General features: G+C 47.7%; 1 pseudogene; it reads right to left on the bottom strand.

Annotated features, from left to right (window-relative positions):
- Nucleotides 1-16,326: 16,326 nt before the first annotated feature.
- On the bottom strand, nucleotides 16,327-17,093 carry LOC124612562 (annotated as a pseudogene).
- Nucleotides 17,094-19,107: the final 2,014 nt, after the last annotated feature.

The raw sequence follows: 19,107 nt of genomic DNA, 5'->3' as shown, positions 1-19,107 counted from the left end.
GCGCAGTGGCTGATGGACACGTATGCATTGCATATGATGATGTAGGACATATTGAGCAGCACTCCTTGCCAGTGGCTGGTGGTCACATCTCATGCTGTTGAGTACATCCACTCATGCCCTGGCGAGTCAGTTCTCCTGTGTACTGACTCATTGAGCAGTCTACAGGCTATCGTCCAGTGCTACCCTCACCACCCTCTGGTAACATCCATTCAGCAGTCCATCTATGCCTTGGAACAGACCCACTGTTCCATAGTGTTTGTGTAGACTGCAGTACATGTCGGAATCCTGGGCAACGAACTTGCTGACATGCTGGCCAGACAGGCGATGTAGAAACATCTTCTGGAGATAGGCTTCTCCAAAGCTGAAATACGTTATGCCTTACATCACAGGGTTTTCTGGCATTTTCAGACGGAATGGCATAACAGCATGTACAACAAACTGCATGTCATTAAGGAGACTATAAATGTGTGGAAGTGTTCCATGCAAGCCTCTTGCAGGGAATCGGCTGTCTTCTGCCAGCTCAGCATTGGCCATATGTGGCTAACACATGGTCACCTACACCATCTCGAGAACCCACCTCAGTGTTGCTGTTGCTCCCAAATGACAGTTGCCCACCTCTTGCTGGACTGCCCACCTTTAGCCCCTCTGTGACAGACTTTTAACTTTTCCAGTACCCTGCCTTCGTTGTTGGGCGAGAATGCCTCCACTGCAGTTTTTGTTTACATTATATTCGTGAGAGTGTGTTTCATAATTCAGTGTAGGTTTTAGTGCATGTATTTTGTTGGTCTGTGTCCTCCACCCTAGTGCTTTTTAGGGTGGAGGTTTTAATGTATTACAGAGTGGCTGGCTTTCCCTTTTTATTCTTGTGGTTGGTCAGCCACTGTAATCTGCTTTCATGTTTTACTGTCTTTTGTTTCTAGCGTATTTCTGTTTCTTTTCTGTACCCTTTTTTTTCTCTTAGTATTCGTTGCCTCCTCTTCACTGTTTTGGCTTTTCCTTCCTTTCTTTCTGTTTTGTGTTATATGTTTCGTCCATTTTATCCTCACACTTGTGGCATTATTTTATTAGGACCAAGTGACCGATGACCTTGTAGTTTGGTTCCTTCTCCTGCTTCTAAACCAACCAACCAATCCTTTTTTCCACAAACAATATGAGACTGGAATAGAAGGGAGAACCGATAGAGGTACTCAAAGTACCCTCTGCCACACACCGCCAGGTGGCTTGCCGAGTATGGATGTAGATGTAGATGTAGATGTGGAACCAACCAACCATCTTTGCTGTCCCCATTAACACTTCCATGATCTGTTTTTCCATAGGCATATCCAACTTCCTTTTTGGTCAATGACTTAGCTATCTTAAGCAGTTCTCCATGGACTTGTATCCTTGTGTGGCATCCTTGGTAATGTCTTGATCATCTACTTGTGCAGGATCAAAAATTGTTTTTGCTTTTCTATTGAAAAAACAGTTTGTATGAATTTCTAGTGTCACAGTGGGTTTCTTCCACTATCGTTACATCTTCCATTTATACCAATCCCGTGTCCATTTGAAACTAGACTATATGTGTTTCATTTATTCATGGTCATAACACAGTCTACCATTGTGGAGTATGTTGGGCCACTGGCAACCTTTACACTAGTCTGGTTGAGAGCTTCTATGCAGAAGCTGCCTAACTGGAACTGTTCTACGGGCATGATCTTCTCCTCAGTGGATATGACTGCCATTTGTTGTGTTGTGCCCAGCCACCCATCTTGTGCCCTTTATTTTGATGCCTCCTTCAACTGCCAGTACGGGCCACATTTTTCTCGTATTACCTTCCAGAGTTCGCTTTTGGCTACTGCTCCAACAGCTTAGCTTCGTGCAATCTGCCACGTTCCTGTTTGGTGTGAGCCCTTCACCACTTTCGCTTCATGTAGCTGCCCGTGTTTATCTTGGACTTCAAAATATTTTCCTCGGGAGGCAAATGGATTTGATCTATTGCTGTCAGCTCCTCAACCTTTGCACCCAATTTAGTGGTAGCATATTCATGTAGACCGACGACTCACAGTCCACGGTGTTTGGTGTGCCTTATCGTTGGCACTGACCATTTTTGGTACGATCTTCTTGCAAACTGCTAGATTTTTAAAGCAGAGCTCTTTGCGCTCTTTCGGACCACCTAGCACATCTGACAATATACACCTTTTAATTGTGTCATATGCTCCAATTCTCTCTCAAGCCTTCAGATCCTCATTGTGCTGGAAGAGTCCAAGGAAGCTTACAGTTGTTGTTTTTGAGGGAGCCACTATGATTTTCTTGTGGGTTCCTCGTCACATTGTTCTCATGTGTGACAAGACTGCAGTCCTACCTCAACCTGCCAGCTCTTCCATTCATTCAGATGATCTTCTTGTTGCTGTCTGTTGGTAGATGGTGTCACTTTTGCATCACCACTGGTTTTCTCTTTACTGGAATAAGCTCCATTGACTTAACCTCTCCCAACGGTTCGGCAGGCCACCTCTTGGCTCTTTCACTGCAAGATGATCATTTTAACTAGGTTGTTTATTGGGCACTGTCTCTTTAGCCATCACCATTTGTTGAGTGGTGATCTCCCACCACTTTGCGTTGGTCGTAATAATAACTTGATGGTTTGCTATTTTCTGATCCGATATCCTTTTCTGAACTGCTTATGCTTAATTGTATGTTTTCCACCTGAGTTATTGGTTATTTTGGCATGCAACGTGCAGATTGTTTATATAAATGATAGCAATTTTGCGAAGGACATTTAATGTTTGTTTAGGGATCTCCGCTGCCACTACGGCATATTTTATTGATGTTTCTTCAAGTAGTAGTTCTTGATTTTAGCTCTTTCCTTCTGTTGATTGAGCTTAACATACAGTTGCTCTTAAGATCTTTCGCATAAAGGTGTTCTAAGGTTATGACACGGGTGCTTATGACCTCAGTCGGGTTTGTGCCTTAACGCAAAAAAGGTAGGTATGGAAGTAAGTACTAGCTTCCGGCAAGGAAAGTGTGTTATGATCCTCATTACATTATATGGTGATGACCAGATAATCAATATTAATAGATCTTCAGTCTTTTCACAAATGACAGTTGTCTGTTATGAAGTACTGCATAAACACATCAAGTGTTGATAAGTTTTTGAACCGATGCAATGATTGGCAAATTGCTTCAAATATGATATATTATAATACTATGTAACTTTTGTAAATTTGCTTATTTGTTATTATAGAACTTAAACAGAACAAATTTATTTCAGGAAGAAGAAATAACACTGGTGGACTGGTTCCCTGTATTGGAGGCAGGCAACCTCCACTTCGAAGGACTCAGGTATAGCTGAAGCAATGTTACACCTGATTATGACCATTCTTCATTTATCACTTTTTTAAAATTAGCTTTTCTCATTACATACAAATGTGTATTTACAAACGCTTGCTGTTTATCTTCTTCCCTCCAGCCCATTTTGCTTATTAGCTGCACTGTTAAGGAAGATCACAAGAAACTGTGATGTTCTGCAGACCAAAGTACAATTGACTTGATAACAATCTTAATCACAGCCTTAATCTCTCTTCAAAAGGAGCCTCGCAGGATGCTATGATTGCATAATGAAGAGAGATGCCAGCAATTAAAATAATAATTTGGGTATCAGAATGAAAATGTTTGAATAATTAGTTACAGATTTTCAGGGTGGAAAGGAAAAGAAGTAAAAATATTTCTAATTTTCCTGAGCATTGTGACTTTTTGAAAACTTCTTTTCATCAAGGGGAAGTTTCTGTTGATCTGGAATTCCACTGTACCCTCTAATCTGTTTGCATTTAAACCAATAATAAAAATAGAAGTTTGATTTTACAGATTTTGTAATATTATAGGTTTTACAATAACAGGCACTACTCAACTTCAAAAGTCAACAATCACTGGTTCATCACTGAAACAGAACAAATGGACCTGATGATGGCCATGCAAGTGCTCTCTTGCAACTGGAACTTTACAAATCTACATTGTTTATGTGCAATACCATTGCCTATTAATACAGTGCATAAATATAAAACTCTTTCCATTTTGGAGGCTAACACAATAGTCACTGCATTACTGAAGAACATGTTTTTCTAGCAGAAGCATTTTTTATCAACACACACAGACATATACGGTATTAATTCAGTACAAGCACATGAGCTATGTCTTTGTAAAATGATCAGTTTTAAACTCCTTTTTTATCTAAAGATCTAGATTACAAAATGCAGAATCAGCTTGAAAAATCAATAATCAGGAAAAAAAAGGTCACAATTACATGTTGGTTCAGGTTCAATTCACTGAACAGATATAATGGGTATATAATCCACCATTTGTCTCCATATCATAGCAAACAATGATGTAAAAATTTAACTGCATTAGAGACACTTGAACAACATAGTTCCTAAACAAACTACCACCTAGCTTTCTGTATTATATTTTGCTCACTCTTATGATTTTTCGCCGCTGTGGGTCTGGGGATTGGAATAGGCCAGAGGTATTCCTGCCTTTATGTGATGGTCCCCTGTAAGATATGACCTCCAATCTTCAAAATGTTCCTGAAGAGTGAGCCAACTTGGGAAGGGCGCCTTACAAAGTGCATGGTGTCCATTGTGCATTGACATCTTTAGCCCACTTTCTTGTTGTCGCATTGCAGTCATGCCCATTCTCCATCCCCTGGGCAAGGACACCATTCACTATGCAGTGTCGATTTCTGCATCGACAATGACCATGGACTTCTTTGCACCTGATATCCAACATGGTAGCCAATTTGTTGTGGTGGGGTTGCCATGTACCCTGTTGGTAGTAGCCCCCTGACCACACAGGGATCACTCTGCTGATGCCTGCACCGTTAACTCCCCATGTATTCCAAGGAGTAGATGTCCATCCCCGTGGGGCATTGGGACTCCCGGCAATGTCCATCCTGTCAGGTGGCTTTTGCTGCGGGTGGGTGGTGGCTGTGGGTAGGGCCCCTGTCGGAGTGGGTGGCATCATGGCAGATGACATGCGATGAAGTGTAGTCCATAGTCTATTGCTGGTGGTGAAACACCAGCAGCCTCTAAGCGATCACTAGCTCAATTCAACGCACAGAAGTACGACAGAAAATTGTTCACCTCACTGGCCACACCATGGGAGGAATGTCAGGCTAAGGAAGGCAGAAGATCTTATTTGCCCCAGTACCTTGTATGTTTGAGAGCTGGTGGGGAACCTTTCACGATGATGAAGCCTCAGTTTATTGTTGAGCATTTAGAGGACAAGTTCCGGGAGGTGGAGGGCTTGTCCAAAATGAGACCTGGGTCAGTCTTGATTAAAACATCATCCTCATGGGAATTACTCGCTTTTGACAAGCTGCGGGATATATCTGTAAATGTCACACCCAATAAGAGTTTAAATATGGTCCAGGGTATCATATTTCACAGAGACCTTCTTTTGCAGTCCGCCGATGAGCTGCGCGCCAATTTAGAGTGGTGAGTGTACATTTCATCCGGTGTGTCCACCGGGGTCTGAAGGATAATCGGGTTGCCAATGGTGCCTTCATCTTGGCCTTTGATGGTAATACATTACCCGAGAAGGTGAAGGTGATGGTCTACAGGTGTGACGTAAAGCCCTATATCCCTCCCCCAGTGTGGTGCTTTAAGTACTGGAAGATTGCCCATATGTCTTCCTGCATCACATGCCGAGATTCCAGAAGTACATCACGTCCCAATACTCCATGCCCCCACTTCCCATCTGTATCAACTGTGGAGAGCACCATTTGCCTAGCTCACCTGACTGCTGGATTCTCCAGACAGAAAGGAAAATCGTGGAGTAAAAGGCCCTGAACAGACTAACCATCATCTGAGGCTAAGATACAATTTGAACACCTGCATTCTGTGTGTATGACGACATCTTACACTGCCGTTACAATAGTTTTGGCACCATCAGCTCCGCAAACCCAGGTCACCTCTTAGAGCTGGAAGACTACACCTGCCCCCTTGATGGTAGGGGGCATTGCCCTCCCTGTTGCTCATGTGCGAACTACTTCAGGACCAATACCTCCCCCCTCCCTCCCCAGCCATCGGCGACATATGTCCCCACTTCTAATCCAGAGAAGCGTAAGTCTTCTTTGGCTTCTAGCACTAGGAAGGGGTCCCTTGTGTCACTCCACGCTCATCCTCAGTCCCAGAGACTGAGCCAGTGAAGTCTTCCCAGCCAGGGAAACCCAAGGAGCAGCGAGAGAAATCCAAAAAGAAAATGCCTAAGACCAAGGAAATGGTGGGGGCACCAACACAACCGCTACCTACAAGCTCTGCAGCTGATGATGAAGTGGAGATTTTGACGTCCGCTGAGGCCCTAGATCTCACCAGGCCCACAGACACAAAGGATATAGACTAATCAGGCAATGAATCGGTGGCAGCATTGAATGTTCCATGCCTTCGCAGTCTCACGATGTCATCCTCCTGTGGAATTGCGGTGTTTTTTTCCACTGCCTGGCTTAGCTACAGCTACTGTTAAGCTTTACACCTGCTATATACATTGCCCCCCAGGAAACCAGGTTCCCAGCAATGCGGATTCATGCCCTCCATGGGTATAAGGGATATTACAGGAACCGTAGCAACTATAATAGAGAGTTAGGTGGAGTTTGCGTATGTGTCCTAAATTCGGTGTGTATTGAATATGTGCTTCAAATAGCTCTTGAAGATGTGACTGTCAGAATAAGGATGGCGCAGGAAATAACTTTCTGCAGTGTATATCTTACTCCAGATGGCGCAGTACCCCTGAATGTATTAGCTGGAATGCTTGATCAACTCCCTAAACCTTTGCTACTTCTGGAGGATTTTAATGCCCATAACTTCTTGTGGAGTGGTACCATGCCTACTGGCTATGGCAGAGATGTTGAAACTTTACTGCTGCAATTTGACCTCTGCCTCTTAAATACTGTGGCCGCTACGCATTTCAGTGTGGCTTGTGGTAGTTACTCGGCCATTGATTTATCAATTTGCAGCCCAGGACTTCACCCATCTATCCACTGGAGAGCACATGACGACCTCTGTAGTAGCGGCCACTTCCCCATCTTCCTGTCACTGCCCCAGCGTCAGGCACATTGATGCGTGCCCAGATGGGCTTTGAGCAGAGCAGACTGGGGAGCTTTAACCTCTGCTGTCATTGCTTTATCTCCCCTACACCCTAACATGGAACTGATGGTTAAGCAGGTGACTAGCGTAAATGTTTCTGCGGCAGCAATGTTTCCCTTGGAGGTCGACGGAAGTCACTGAAACAATTAAGAAGCGTCAGTGATCGCTACAGCTGTGGAAGTGGCACACTTTCCTGGAGCACCTCATAGCCTTTAAATGGCTCTGTGCCCGTGTTCACTGCCCTATCAAACAAAGGAAGAAGGAGTGTTGGGAGTAATACGTCTCCATTGTTGGGTGCCACACGTCACCTTCCCAAGTCAGGTTAAAGATCAAACGTCTTATCAGGTACCAGGCCCTAACAGCTATCCCTGTGGTTACCATAAATGGCGAGTTATGTACCAACGCAAATGCGATTCCCGAACACTTTGGTGAGCACTTTGCTCGAGATTGTCAATCGGAAAATTTCCCGCCAGCCTTTTGCACACTCAATCATCAGCTGGAAGGGAACGTCCTCTCATTCACTAAACGCTGCAGTGAATCTGATAACGCTCCATTTACAGAGTGGGAGCTCCCCAGTGCCCTTGCACATATCCCCGACAGGGCTCCTAGGCCTGATCGCATCCACAGCCAGATGATTAAACATTTCTCATCCGACCACAAACAACAAATCCTTGTAATCTACAACTGTATGTGGTGTGACGGCATCTTTCCATCACAATGGCAGGAGAGTGCCATCATTCTAGTGCTCAAACCCTGTAAAAACCAGCTTAATGTGGAGAGCCACCAACGTTCTTCGTAAGCTGCTGGAGCGTACGGTATGTCGGCGGTTGGGTTGGGTACTGGAGTCATGTGGCTTGCTGGCTCCATGTCAGTGTGGCTTCCGCCATGTTCGCTCTACCACTGATAATCTTGTGTTCATCGAGTCTGCCATCTGAACAACCTTTTCCAGATGGAAACTTCTGCTTACTGTCTTTTTTGACTGACGTAAAGCTTATGATATGACTTGGTGACCTCATATCCTTGCCACATTGAATGAGTGGTATCTCTGGGGACCACTCTCAATTTTTATCCCACGCTTCCTTTCGCTCCGTACTTTCCATGTCCAAGTTGGTGACTCCCGTAGTTTCACCCATATCCAGGAGAATTGAGTTCCACAGGGCTCTGTATTGAGTGTGTCTATTTTTAGTGCCCATTTACGGTCTAGCAGCGGCTGTGGGACCCTCCGTCTAACCTTCTCTGTATGCAGATGACTTGTGCATTTTGTATTCCTGCTCCAGTACTGTTGTTGCTGAGTGGCACCTCCAGTTAGCCATCTACAAGGCGCAGTCATGGGCTCTATCACATGACTTCCAGTTTTCAGCTGCAAAGTTGTCTCGTGCAGTTCTGTCAGCATCATACCATTCATCCGGAACCCACACTTTAGCTTAATGATGATCACCTTAGTGGAGACATATCAATTCCTAGGGCTGGTTTTCGACACTCGATTGACTTGGCTCCCTCATCTTCGTCAGCATAACCAGAAGTGCTGGCAGCACCTCAGTGCTCTCCATTGCCTGAGCAACACCAATTGGGTTGCAGATCGCTGTACACTGCTGCAGCTCTACCGAGCCCTTTTCCATCCCGAATTGACTATGGGAGTGTGGTTTATGGTTTGGTAGTGCCTTCAGCATTGCATTTACTCAACCCTGTGCACCACTGTGGGGTTTGATTAGCGACAGGGGCTTTTAGGACGGGTCTGGTGACCAGCGTACTGGTGGAGGCTGATTTCCCTCCACTGCAGATGAGACATGTGAAACTCCTCGATGTAGCACAGATTCATTGTTTCTCCTGACAATCCGAATAACCATCTTCTTTTCCCACCGGTGGCACTCCATCTCCTGCATCGGCGGCCCATGTTAGGGCTAACAATAGCAGTTCGCGTGCAGTCCCCTCTCTCCGAACTGGAGTCCTTCCCTTTACCACCTCTACTTGCAGTCTGTTCACGTATGCCTCCACGGTGTACACCTGGCTGCAGCTTCGTGTAGCCCTTTTGCATGGCCCTAAGGACTCCGTTAACCCTGCCGCTCTCCACAGTTACATCTCCTCGATTCTTGATGTGTTCCGGGCCTCTGAAGTGTTTCACACCGACGGCTCAATGACTGATGGTCATGTAGGCTTTGCATATGTTCATGGAGGACATGTTGAGCAGCATTCCTTGCCAGTTTGCTTTAGTGATTTCACTGCAGAGCTGGCGGCCATATCTTGTGCTCTTGAGCATTTCTGCTCATGCCCTGGCGAGTCATTTCTCCTGTGTAATGACTCATTGAGCAGCCTACAAGCTATCGACCAGTGCTACCTTCACCACCCTCTGGTAGCGCCCATTCGGGACTCCATCTATGCCCTGGAACAGTCCCGCCATTCCATGGTGTTAATGTGGACCCCTTGACGCATTGGGATCCCTGGCAATGTAATTGCCAAGAGGCTGGACAAACAGGCAATGCAGAAACCACTTCTGTGGATAGGCACCTCTGAAGCTGACCTGTGTTATTTCTTACACCACAGCGTTTTCCGCCTTTGGGAGATGGAATGGCATAACAGCACGCGAAACAAACTGCATGTCATTAAGGAGACTATGAATGTGTGGAAGTTTCTCATCCAGGCCTCTCACAGGGAAGCTGTTGTCCTCTGCCAGCTCTGTATTGGCCATACATGGCAAAGGCATGGTTAAATACCCCATCGTGAAGACCCACCTCAGTGTCACTGTGGCTCCCAAGTGATAGTTGTCCACCTATTAGTGGGCTGCCCACTTTTAGCCCCTCTGTGGCAGACTTTTAACTTTCCCAGCACCCTGCCTTTGGTGTTGGGCAACAACGCCTCCACAGCAGCTTTAGTTTTACGTTTTATCCATGATAGTGTGTTTTATACTTCTCTGTAGGTTTCAGCACATGTCCTTTGTCGCTCCGTGTCCTCCACCCTAGTGCTTTTAGGGTGCTTCATGCTGAGTGGCTATTAGGAATGGTGTCCACAGGTTGTGGTGGTGGAGGGTGGTGGTAAGAAGGGGGGGGGGGGGGGGGATGATACTGTTTAGTATCCCATGATGCAGTGCAGTGACAGTGTGGTGTAGAATGGAGCATCTGGGCTCTGTTACCTGGTGTCTGCACCGCACAGACATTTTGCTGGCGCCCCCTGGTGGAACATGTAACTATTTGCGTATCAACAAACTGTTTGTATACTGTATCGAGTTCGTAACATTGATGCCCTTGTGGTATTCATAAGTACATAATGGTGGACACACACCTGTGGGCCAGGGTGGGCACACCCTCAGGGTGAAACCATTGTGTTTTGAAGCGTAACATTCAGCTTGCAGTTGATATGCAATTATCATAAGGAAGGTGATGAAAAATACGATTCAAAATATTAAAAATTTTCCAGTTTCGAACCACCCAAAAATCTATACAAATGACTGAAGAGGATATAGTTACACAATTCTAAAAAAATAGAATCTAATGTGTGGTTTACAACAAAATAGTAATTTCATATTTTATTTATCAAGGATACAGACGGTTTAATGCATTCTAAAATGAAACACATTTTAAAACTGTAGCAACGCCTATGCAAGAATTAAGTGTCATTGAATAGCATTATAAACTATTATTTGTGGCCAAAAGTGTAAAAAAAAAAAAAACCCTCAGGTTGAGCACTTCTATGTAATGTGTTTTTCATGTGATTCAATGATTTAACTCCACTAGTGGTGATCCTTATATAAATGAGTAGTATTACACATATTTAGTGAAATATTGTCAGGTATCTGTTTTTCATTGGATGTGAAGGATTGAGCCAACTTTCAAAACAGATTTGAGTATGTCTAGTAATCAATACATGGTTGTAAGATAATTGGATTGAAGATAAAGAGAAGTAAAAAGCAAATAGTTTCTTCTGGAACAGACTTTTAAAAAGGGGTCTATCCTCTATAAAGTCTCCTTGGAATGGTGTTCCATTCACAGCGGTGTTGCACAGCATATTAACAGTGATTGTGAAAATATGCTAACTGGAAGAGACTTGGGGTATGTATCACACTTTGTCAAGGACAATTTATTTCAAACCTGACAGTGAATTACATGCCACATATGGGCAGATTCTTTCTGGTTTTTAAATTCACCACTGGGACACAATTTTTGTAGAGCTCAACAGGCCTCTGGTGACTTTAGTATTTTGCTGCTGTAATTTCCATAGTGGTTTGGCTGCTTCCATTATTAAAACGAGTATATTGAGTTCAATGAGCAATGATTTTTGGACTTTTCTAGGCTGGTATAGTTATATACAGACTAGGCAGAATTGTGCAAAGATCTAGTCTCTTCATTTAACCATTTAGGCATCGTCACACACAAAAATCCTTAAGTGTGAAACTGTGATATGCGAGTCACTGCTAAAAGTAGTAGTGTATTGTTAGAGGTGGATATTCATTTAAGATAAGAAGTAAGGGAAGGAGAAAGGAATGAAAGATGATGAGGGTTGAATATCCTGAGCCATCTGAAATTGAACTCTATCTTGGAATGAGAGAGGACGGGTAAGAAAGTCAGGGTTGTACTTGCCTAGAGTGATTTAGGGGAAGTTATAGAATACCTATGTCTGGATAGCCAGGGAGAGAGAGAACTGCTGTCATCTTGACTGAGTGTCTAGTCTAGTATGTTGATCACTGCACCGTATTACTGAGTTTGCAGGTATTTTGCTGATTGTATATTCTTACTGACATTGGTATTTGTATTCCTAGATATGAAAACATGTCTACAAGTAGATAATGGTGTTTGCACGGCATTTTCAAATTCCTGTTTAGTGCTTGTCTTCACAATGTTGTAATGTTACCTGAATGGCAGTTTGTGTGTTTTTTCTGCTACTCAAAAATTTGTTCTTTGTAAATGTAGTTATTGGTGTAATATAGGCACCTCTTCAGTAAGACATGTAATGATTATGGATCAGTTTGTGAGTTTTGTCACAAGTAATGATAAAGTACTTGATCATGCTCTCCCACGCAGCTGTGGGTTGAATTGGATAGGTTGATGAAGGAAAACATGATGAAAACTGGGAAAGGGTAAGAAGTAACAAGTAAAAGGAAAAAAATACAGAAATCACATTGGTAGTTCAGGTTAACAAACAGTTTGGCTTGTTGCCTGAAATAAGTGGGTATGTGCCACAATGAACTTTGTTAAAATGAGATGCAGCAGACTCATTGGAATATCATTAGTGTTAGTCATAAACATTAACAAATAGAAAGGAAAGATTCTTACTGTTTGATAAAAACCATGGAAGACATGATAGATATACAGTAGAGAAAAAAGTTAGGTGTAGAGTCCCATGTTTGTAATCATCATGAAACAAAGTCACACACAACCAGGTTTGTTGCCTTTGACTGTAGGTTAGACCAATACCTATGATGAATCTCTTTCTCCAATTATTAAATGAAGTTCCTTATAATTCTACTGGATGTAAGATGGATCAATCAGTGTAATCATAAATACATCCACTGAGGTTGCTAGGCACAGCTGAGGATGGCATGGATTGATAAATATGTCAACATGATTTCAAGTGGCCTAAAAGCAACAGCAGATGAAAGTGCTGCAAAGGACCATCTCATCCACACTCATATGAATTTGCTGAGTTGTGTTATGTAGTCTATGGAGGACATATTTATGGTGACCTTAGAAAAAAATATAGCTATTCATGAACACTGATTTGGACTTCTTTTCTCCCAGCCATTTGTGATTGGCTTGCATGTGGACATGTCTGTTTTCCTAATGTGGGGCAGTCTTAGTCCTCTGTTCAACTGCATGTTGTGCGTACTGTGAGTACACTCTTAGCATTTGTGTGCACAGAATGTATGTTCCGTATTAGAGGATTCTTAGCCTGACAAAGTTAGTGTTCCAGTGTTGGAGATACTGGTAAATCTTGAGAGTGCCCTTATCCTCAGCATTACATGATAAAATTAGAGTACTTTCTATTAACCTTGTTTCACTTTTGTTGACTTTCATCTTTTACCCTCCTTTCAAGATTGTCCATCCCATTCAACTTCACTTTCAGTCCCTCACTGTCTCTGACAGAATTATATCACCATTAACCATTGACTGACCTCAAAGTTTTTATTTCTTATCCTGAAATTGAATTCCTACTCCAAATATCTGTGGGGTTTCCTTAACTGCTTGGTCAACATAAAGGCTCATTGTGCATAGGCTGCAAGTCATCAAGGATGGACAGGATGATGCAAGATGACTTGGACGTAATTTCTAGTTGGTGCGATGAATGGCAGCTGATTCTAAAAATGTGAGTCACTGCAGATGGCTAGGAAAAACAAACCTGTAATGTTTGGATACAGCATTAGTAGTGTCCTGCTTGACACAGTCACATCATTTAAATATCTGAGCATAATGTTGGAAAGCAACATGAAATGAAAGAAACATGTGAGGATTGAGATAAAGAAGTCAAATGTTTGAGCTTATTATGAGAAGGAAAGTTGCCTCTCACCATATGGCAGACATGCAGACAAACAGATAGGCACAACAAAAAGACTATCACAATTAAAGTTTTCGGCCATTAAGGTCTTTGTCAACACTAGACACACACACATGTAGCAAAAAAGGAGAGAAATGAAACGACTGGGTGTCGTGGTGGATTGACAGCTGTGTAGTTCTGGAATGGGAATATGGAACGGGTAGATGGATAAGGACTGTGACTAATGAAGTTTGGCGCAAGTAGTGTTGTGGGAACATAGGATGTATTGTGGTACAGAAAAGCTGGTGTTGGTGGGAGAGATCCCATCCCCACACCCACATTGTTTCCCACTTTTCATAGTGGTTCTTCCGTCAAAGATCAAAACAGGTTATGGAGTTATCCCAGTCAGAACATAAATTCCAAACCCGATGTGATGCTACCAGTGTCCCAGCCAACTGTATAACCTGTGGTAGGGATGCTCATGAGGATGATTGATAGCCTCCTCCCTGCTGCATCAGCTGCAATGTTGACCCTGCTTCTGTCTCCTGCATTTGTACCATGTATCTCAATGAGTAGGCTGTCCAGGAGATCCAGGTGAAGGAGAAAGGGCCTTACCCAGTCACTTGTAAGTTGTTGAGTAGTCAGAAACCCCGTGTTCTACCTCCTGGTATCTACAGTACTGTTGTTGCGACATTTCACTCCATGAAGGACATGACCAAGCAGACATGCAACCTCAAAATTTATCATCACTACTGTGAAAGCACCCAGCATCATGGTAGTTCTCCCTCTCTGGCAGTGCAAAACACCACCAGACAATCTCCTCATGGGGCATAGTTAAGAGCTACACACCCAGCAGGCCAGAAAGGACAGAAGGAATACTGCTGCAAAGACTTCCTACAACTCCCCAGCCAACCAACTCGAACCTTCATCTCCTAACTGAAAAGGTTAGAAGAAGTCAAACAAAGGCAAATGAGTTTTCTCCTTAAGTTGTCACCATGTGATATTCTCCCACAGCCAACCTCTGTGTTGCCAGTGCACAACACCAAGCATTATTCTGCCCTGGAGTCCACAGGCAGACAGTAGAAAAATGCTGATGCTTCTGTAGATGTCAAGGAGCAGGATGATCCTGCGTCTGTGCCCTGTAGTCTTCAAAGGATAGGGCTCAGCAGCCACTGATGTGGCATCCTGTTCATTTTTTTCCTTGTCATGAATCTCCTCCAATAGAATGTTGTGGTTTTCAATCTAACAGAATTTACAGCGAGCACCCACTTATCTGCCTTCAGGAAACAAAATTGCATCTTCAAGATTGATTGGTTTGAGCTCTCATATTTATTCCCTGTTTGTTTTAATGCCCCCACCCCCTCCCCCTTCCCCCGCCCCTCCCCTTCCCCCCCTCACCCCTCCCCTTCCCCCCCTCACCCCTCCCCTTCCCCCCCTCACCCCTCCCCTTCCCCCCCTCACCCCTCCCCTTCCCCCCCTCACCCCTCCCCTTCCCCCCCTCACCCCTCCCCTTCCCCCCTCACCCCTCCCCTTCCCCCCCTCACCCCTCCCCTTCCCCCCTCACCCCTCCCCTTCCCACCCTCACCCCTCCCCTTCCCCCCCTCACCCCTCCCCTTCCCCCCTCACCCCTCCCCTTCCCCCCTCACACCTCCCCTTCCCCCCCTCACACCTCCCCTTCCCCCCCTCACACCTCCCCTTCCCCCCTCACACCTCCCCTTCCCCCCCCTCACACCTCCCCTTCCCCCCCTCACCCCTCCCCTTCCCCCACTCACCCCTCCCCTTCCCCCACTCACCCCTCCCCTTCCCCCACTCACCCCTCCCCTTCCCCCACTCACCCCCTCCCCTTCCCCCACTCACCCCTCCCCTTCCCCCCCTCACCCCTCCCCTTCCCCCCCTCACCCCTCCCCTTCCCCCCCCTCACCCCTCCCCTTCCCCCCCTCACCCCTCCCCTTCCCCCCCCTCACCCCTCACCCTCCCCCCTCACCCCTCACCCTCCCCCCCTCACCCCTCACCTTCCCCCCCCTCACCCCTCACCTTCCCCCCCCCCCCCTCACCCCTCACCTTCCCCCCCCTCACCCCTCACCTTCCCCCCTCACCCCTCACCTTCCCCCCTCACCCCTCACCTTCCCCCCTCACCCCTCACCTTCCCCCCTCACCCCCCTCACCTTCCCCCCTCACCCCCCTCACCTTCCCCCCTCACCCCCCTCACCTTCCCCCCCTCACCCCCCCCTCACCCCCCCCTCACCTTCCCCCCCTCACCCCCCCCCCCCTCACCTTCCCCCCCTCACCTTCCCCCCCTCACCTTCCCCCCCTCACCTTCCCCCCCTCACCTTCCCCCCTCACACCCCCTCACCTTCCCCCCTTCACCCCCCCTCACCTTCCCCCCTTCACCCCCCCTCACCTTCCCCCCTTCACCCAACCTCACCTTCATCCCTTCACCCAACCTCACCTTCCCCCCCTCACCTTCCCCCCCCCGCCCCCTCACCTTCCCCCTCCCCGCCCCCTCACCTCCCCCCCACCCCCTCACATTTCCCCCCGCCCCCTCACCTTCCCCCCCGCCCCCGCCCCGCCCCCTCACCTTCCCCCCCCCCGCCCCCTCACTCCCCCCCCCCCCGCCCCCTCACCTTCCCCCCCGCCCCCTCACCTTCCCCCCCGCCCCCTCACCTTCCCCCCCGTCCCCTCACCTTCCCCCCCGCCCCCTCACCTTCCCCCCCCCGCCCCCTCACCTTCCCACCCCCCCCCCCCCGCCCCCTCACCTTCCCCCCCCCCCGCCCCCTCACCTTCCCCCCCCCCCCGCCCCCTCACCTTCCCCCCCCCCCCCCCCCCCGCCCCCTCACCTCCCCCCCGCCCCCTCACCTTCCCCCCCCGCCCCCTCACCTTCTCCCCCGCCCCCTCACCTTCCCCCCCCGCCCCCTCACCTTCCCCCCCCCGCCCCCTCACCTTCCCCCCGCCCCCTCACCTCCCCCCTCCCCGCCCCCTCACCTCCCCCCTCCCCGCCCCCTCACCTCCCCCCTCCCCGCCCCCTCACCTCCCCCCCTCCCCGCCCCCTCACCTTCCCCCTCTCCGCCCCCTCACCTTCCCCCTCTGCGCCCCCTCACCTTCCCCCTCCCCGCCCCCTCACCTTCCCCCTCCCCGCCCCCTCACCTTCCCCCTCCCCGCCCCCTCACCTTCCCCCTCCCCGCCCCCTCACCTTCTCCCTCCCCGCCCCCTCACCTTCTCCCTCCCCGCCCCCTCACCTTCCCCCTCCCCGCCCCCTCACCTCCCCCCTCCCCGCCCCCTCACCTCCCCCCTCCCCGCCCCCTCACCTTCCCCCTCCCCGCCCCCTCACCTTCCCCCCCTCCCCCCACCCCCTCACCTTCCCCCCTCCCCCCACCCCCTCACATTTCCCCCCCCGCCCCCTCACCTTCCCCCCCCCCCCCCCGCCCCCGCCCCCTCACCTTCCCCCCCCCGCCCCCTCACTCCCCCCCCGCCCCCTCACTCCCCCCCCCCCCCCGCCCCCTCACCTCCCCCCCCGCCCCCTCACCTTCCCCCCCCCCCCCCGCCCCCTCACCTTCCCCCCCGCCCCCTCACCTTCCCCCCCCCCCCGCCCCCTCACCTTCCCCCCCCCCCCGCCCCCTCACCTCCCCCCCCCCCCCCCCCCCCGCCCCCTCACCTTTCCCCCCCCCTCACCCCTTCCCCCCCCCCCCGCCCCCTCACCATCCCCCCACCATCATTACATCTTGGGCCTGTTGCTCTTCCATTCATTGAAACTATGAAATTCCTGGGGCACATGCCTGATAGAAAACAATCTTGGTCCTCCCACATGTCTTACCTGGCAGCCCACTGTATGCAGTCCCTCAATGCCCTATGTATCTTCAGTGTCATGTCCCGGGGTGCAGATTGAACCACTTTCCTCCATTTGTACCGATCCTTTGTTTGTTTGAAACTGGATTATGGGTGTTTCATTTATGCACCTGCACATCCATCCCTCTTACACCATCTCAATACTATTCACCACTGTAGCATCCATTTGGTACTGGTGCCTTTTACACTAGCCCATTTGAGAGTCCGTATGCACAAGCTGCTGAACTACCGCTGTCCTAATGCCATGACTTTCTCCTCAACAGATACGAATGCCGTTAGTTTGCCACTTATGGACACCTATTGTGTGCCTCATTCTTTGATTTCTCCTTTCATTGCCTGTATGGGGCGTGTCCCTCTTCTCTGTTACCTTATGGAGATTGCTTTCGCCTCTTGCTCTGGCAGATCAGCTTCACACTATGAGCAACTTTCCCAGTGGGTGTGAACCCTTCACCATCTTGGCTTCATGCAGCGGCCCATATTCACCTTCGTCTCCATTCACTTAGTAAGGACACTAGTCCAGCCCGACTCTATTGTCTTCAGTTTCACAACCTATGTGTGGAATTTTGTGATAGTACACTGGTGGCTCTTGGACTGACTGTGGTTTCTGGTGTGTCGTCATTGGTGGAGCTGTTTTTATTTATTTTTTTTTTTTGTATTGGCTTTCAGAACATTGTTAAGTATTTACAGCAGGGCTGTTTGCCCTGTATCAGGCCATGCAGTACATCCATAGTCACAGGCTTTTCAACTGCATTATCTGCCCAGACTCTCTCAATGACCTTCAAAGCCTCTATGTGCTACACACCATCCATCCCTTAGCCCAGTGTGTCCAGGAAAGCTGTCACCTGCTCCCTCTTGATAGAGCCACTGCGATGTTTGTGTGGGTTTCTGGTTGTGGCAGTCCGATAGGAAACCAGGCCACTGACACTGCTGCTAAGACTGCAATCACTGTTCCTCAGCCTGCCATTTCTTACTTATCCTCCAACTATCTGCATATTTCCAGCTGTAAGCAGGTGCTGTGACTCTGGCATCACCACTGGCCCTCCCTTCATGGGAACAAGCTGTGTGTTATTAGTCCTCTCCCATGGGCTTGTAAGACCTCCACCATTTTAACTTAGTTGTGTATTGAGCACCATCTTTTCAACCATCACCATTGTCAATTGGTGCTCCCCCACTATTCTGTGCACATTGTTTCCAACATTTGCTGGTGTGCCATTTTCTGATGTAATGCCCATTTTTTTAACCACTTCCTTCCTCATTGGTGTTGGCTGTTAGAGTTAACAGCCATTGACCATGTTGCACTTTTTATCCGTTGTAGCAATATGGCAAAGGCCATTTAATTTTTGGTTCTGGACCTCCAGTTCTCTGTCTGTGGTGTATTTTATAGACCTTTCTCCACATCCCTGTTTTTTAGCTGTCTTCTCTTGCATTGACTGGGACTAACGTGCAGTCATTTTTAACTCCTCTCTTTGTCTTCATGTCCTAGTGTTTTGACATGGGCGCATATGACCCTAGTTGTTTTTGTACCACAAAACAAAAAGCTCATCAGTTAGTGGTAATGCTGTGTCATCACTATATCCTTCAAATGTCACTCCTTCAGTTCCTGTTGCTATTTCTTTTAGTAGCTGATACATAAAGTTTGAAAAGTATGTGGAGAATATATATTTGTTTTCAACACAGTCCACCTGGTTGA

The sequence above is a fragment of the Schistocerca americana genome, chromosome 4 (genome assembly GCF_021461395.2).
Source record: "Schistocerca americana isolate TAMUIC-IGC-003095 chromosome 4, iqSchAmer2.1, whole genome shotgun sequence".
NCBI lineage: Eukaryota > Metazoa > Arthropoda > Insecta > Orthoptera > Acrididae > Schistocerca > Schistocerca americana.
The sequence above is the reverse complement of the archived record's forward strand: the minus strand, read 5'-3'. Positions and strand labels throughout refer to the sequence as shown.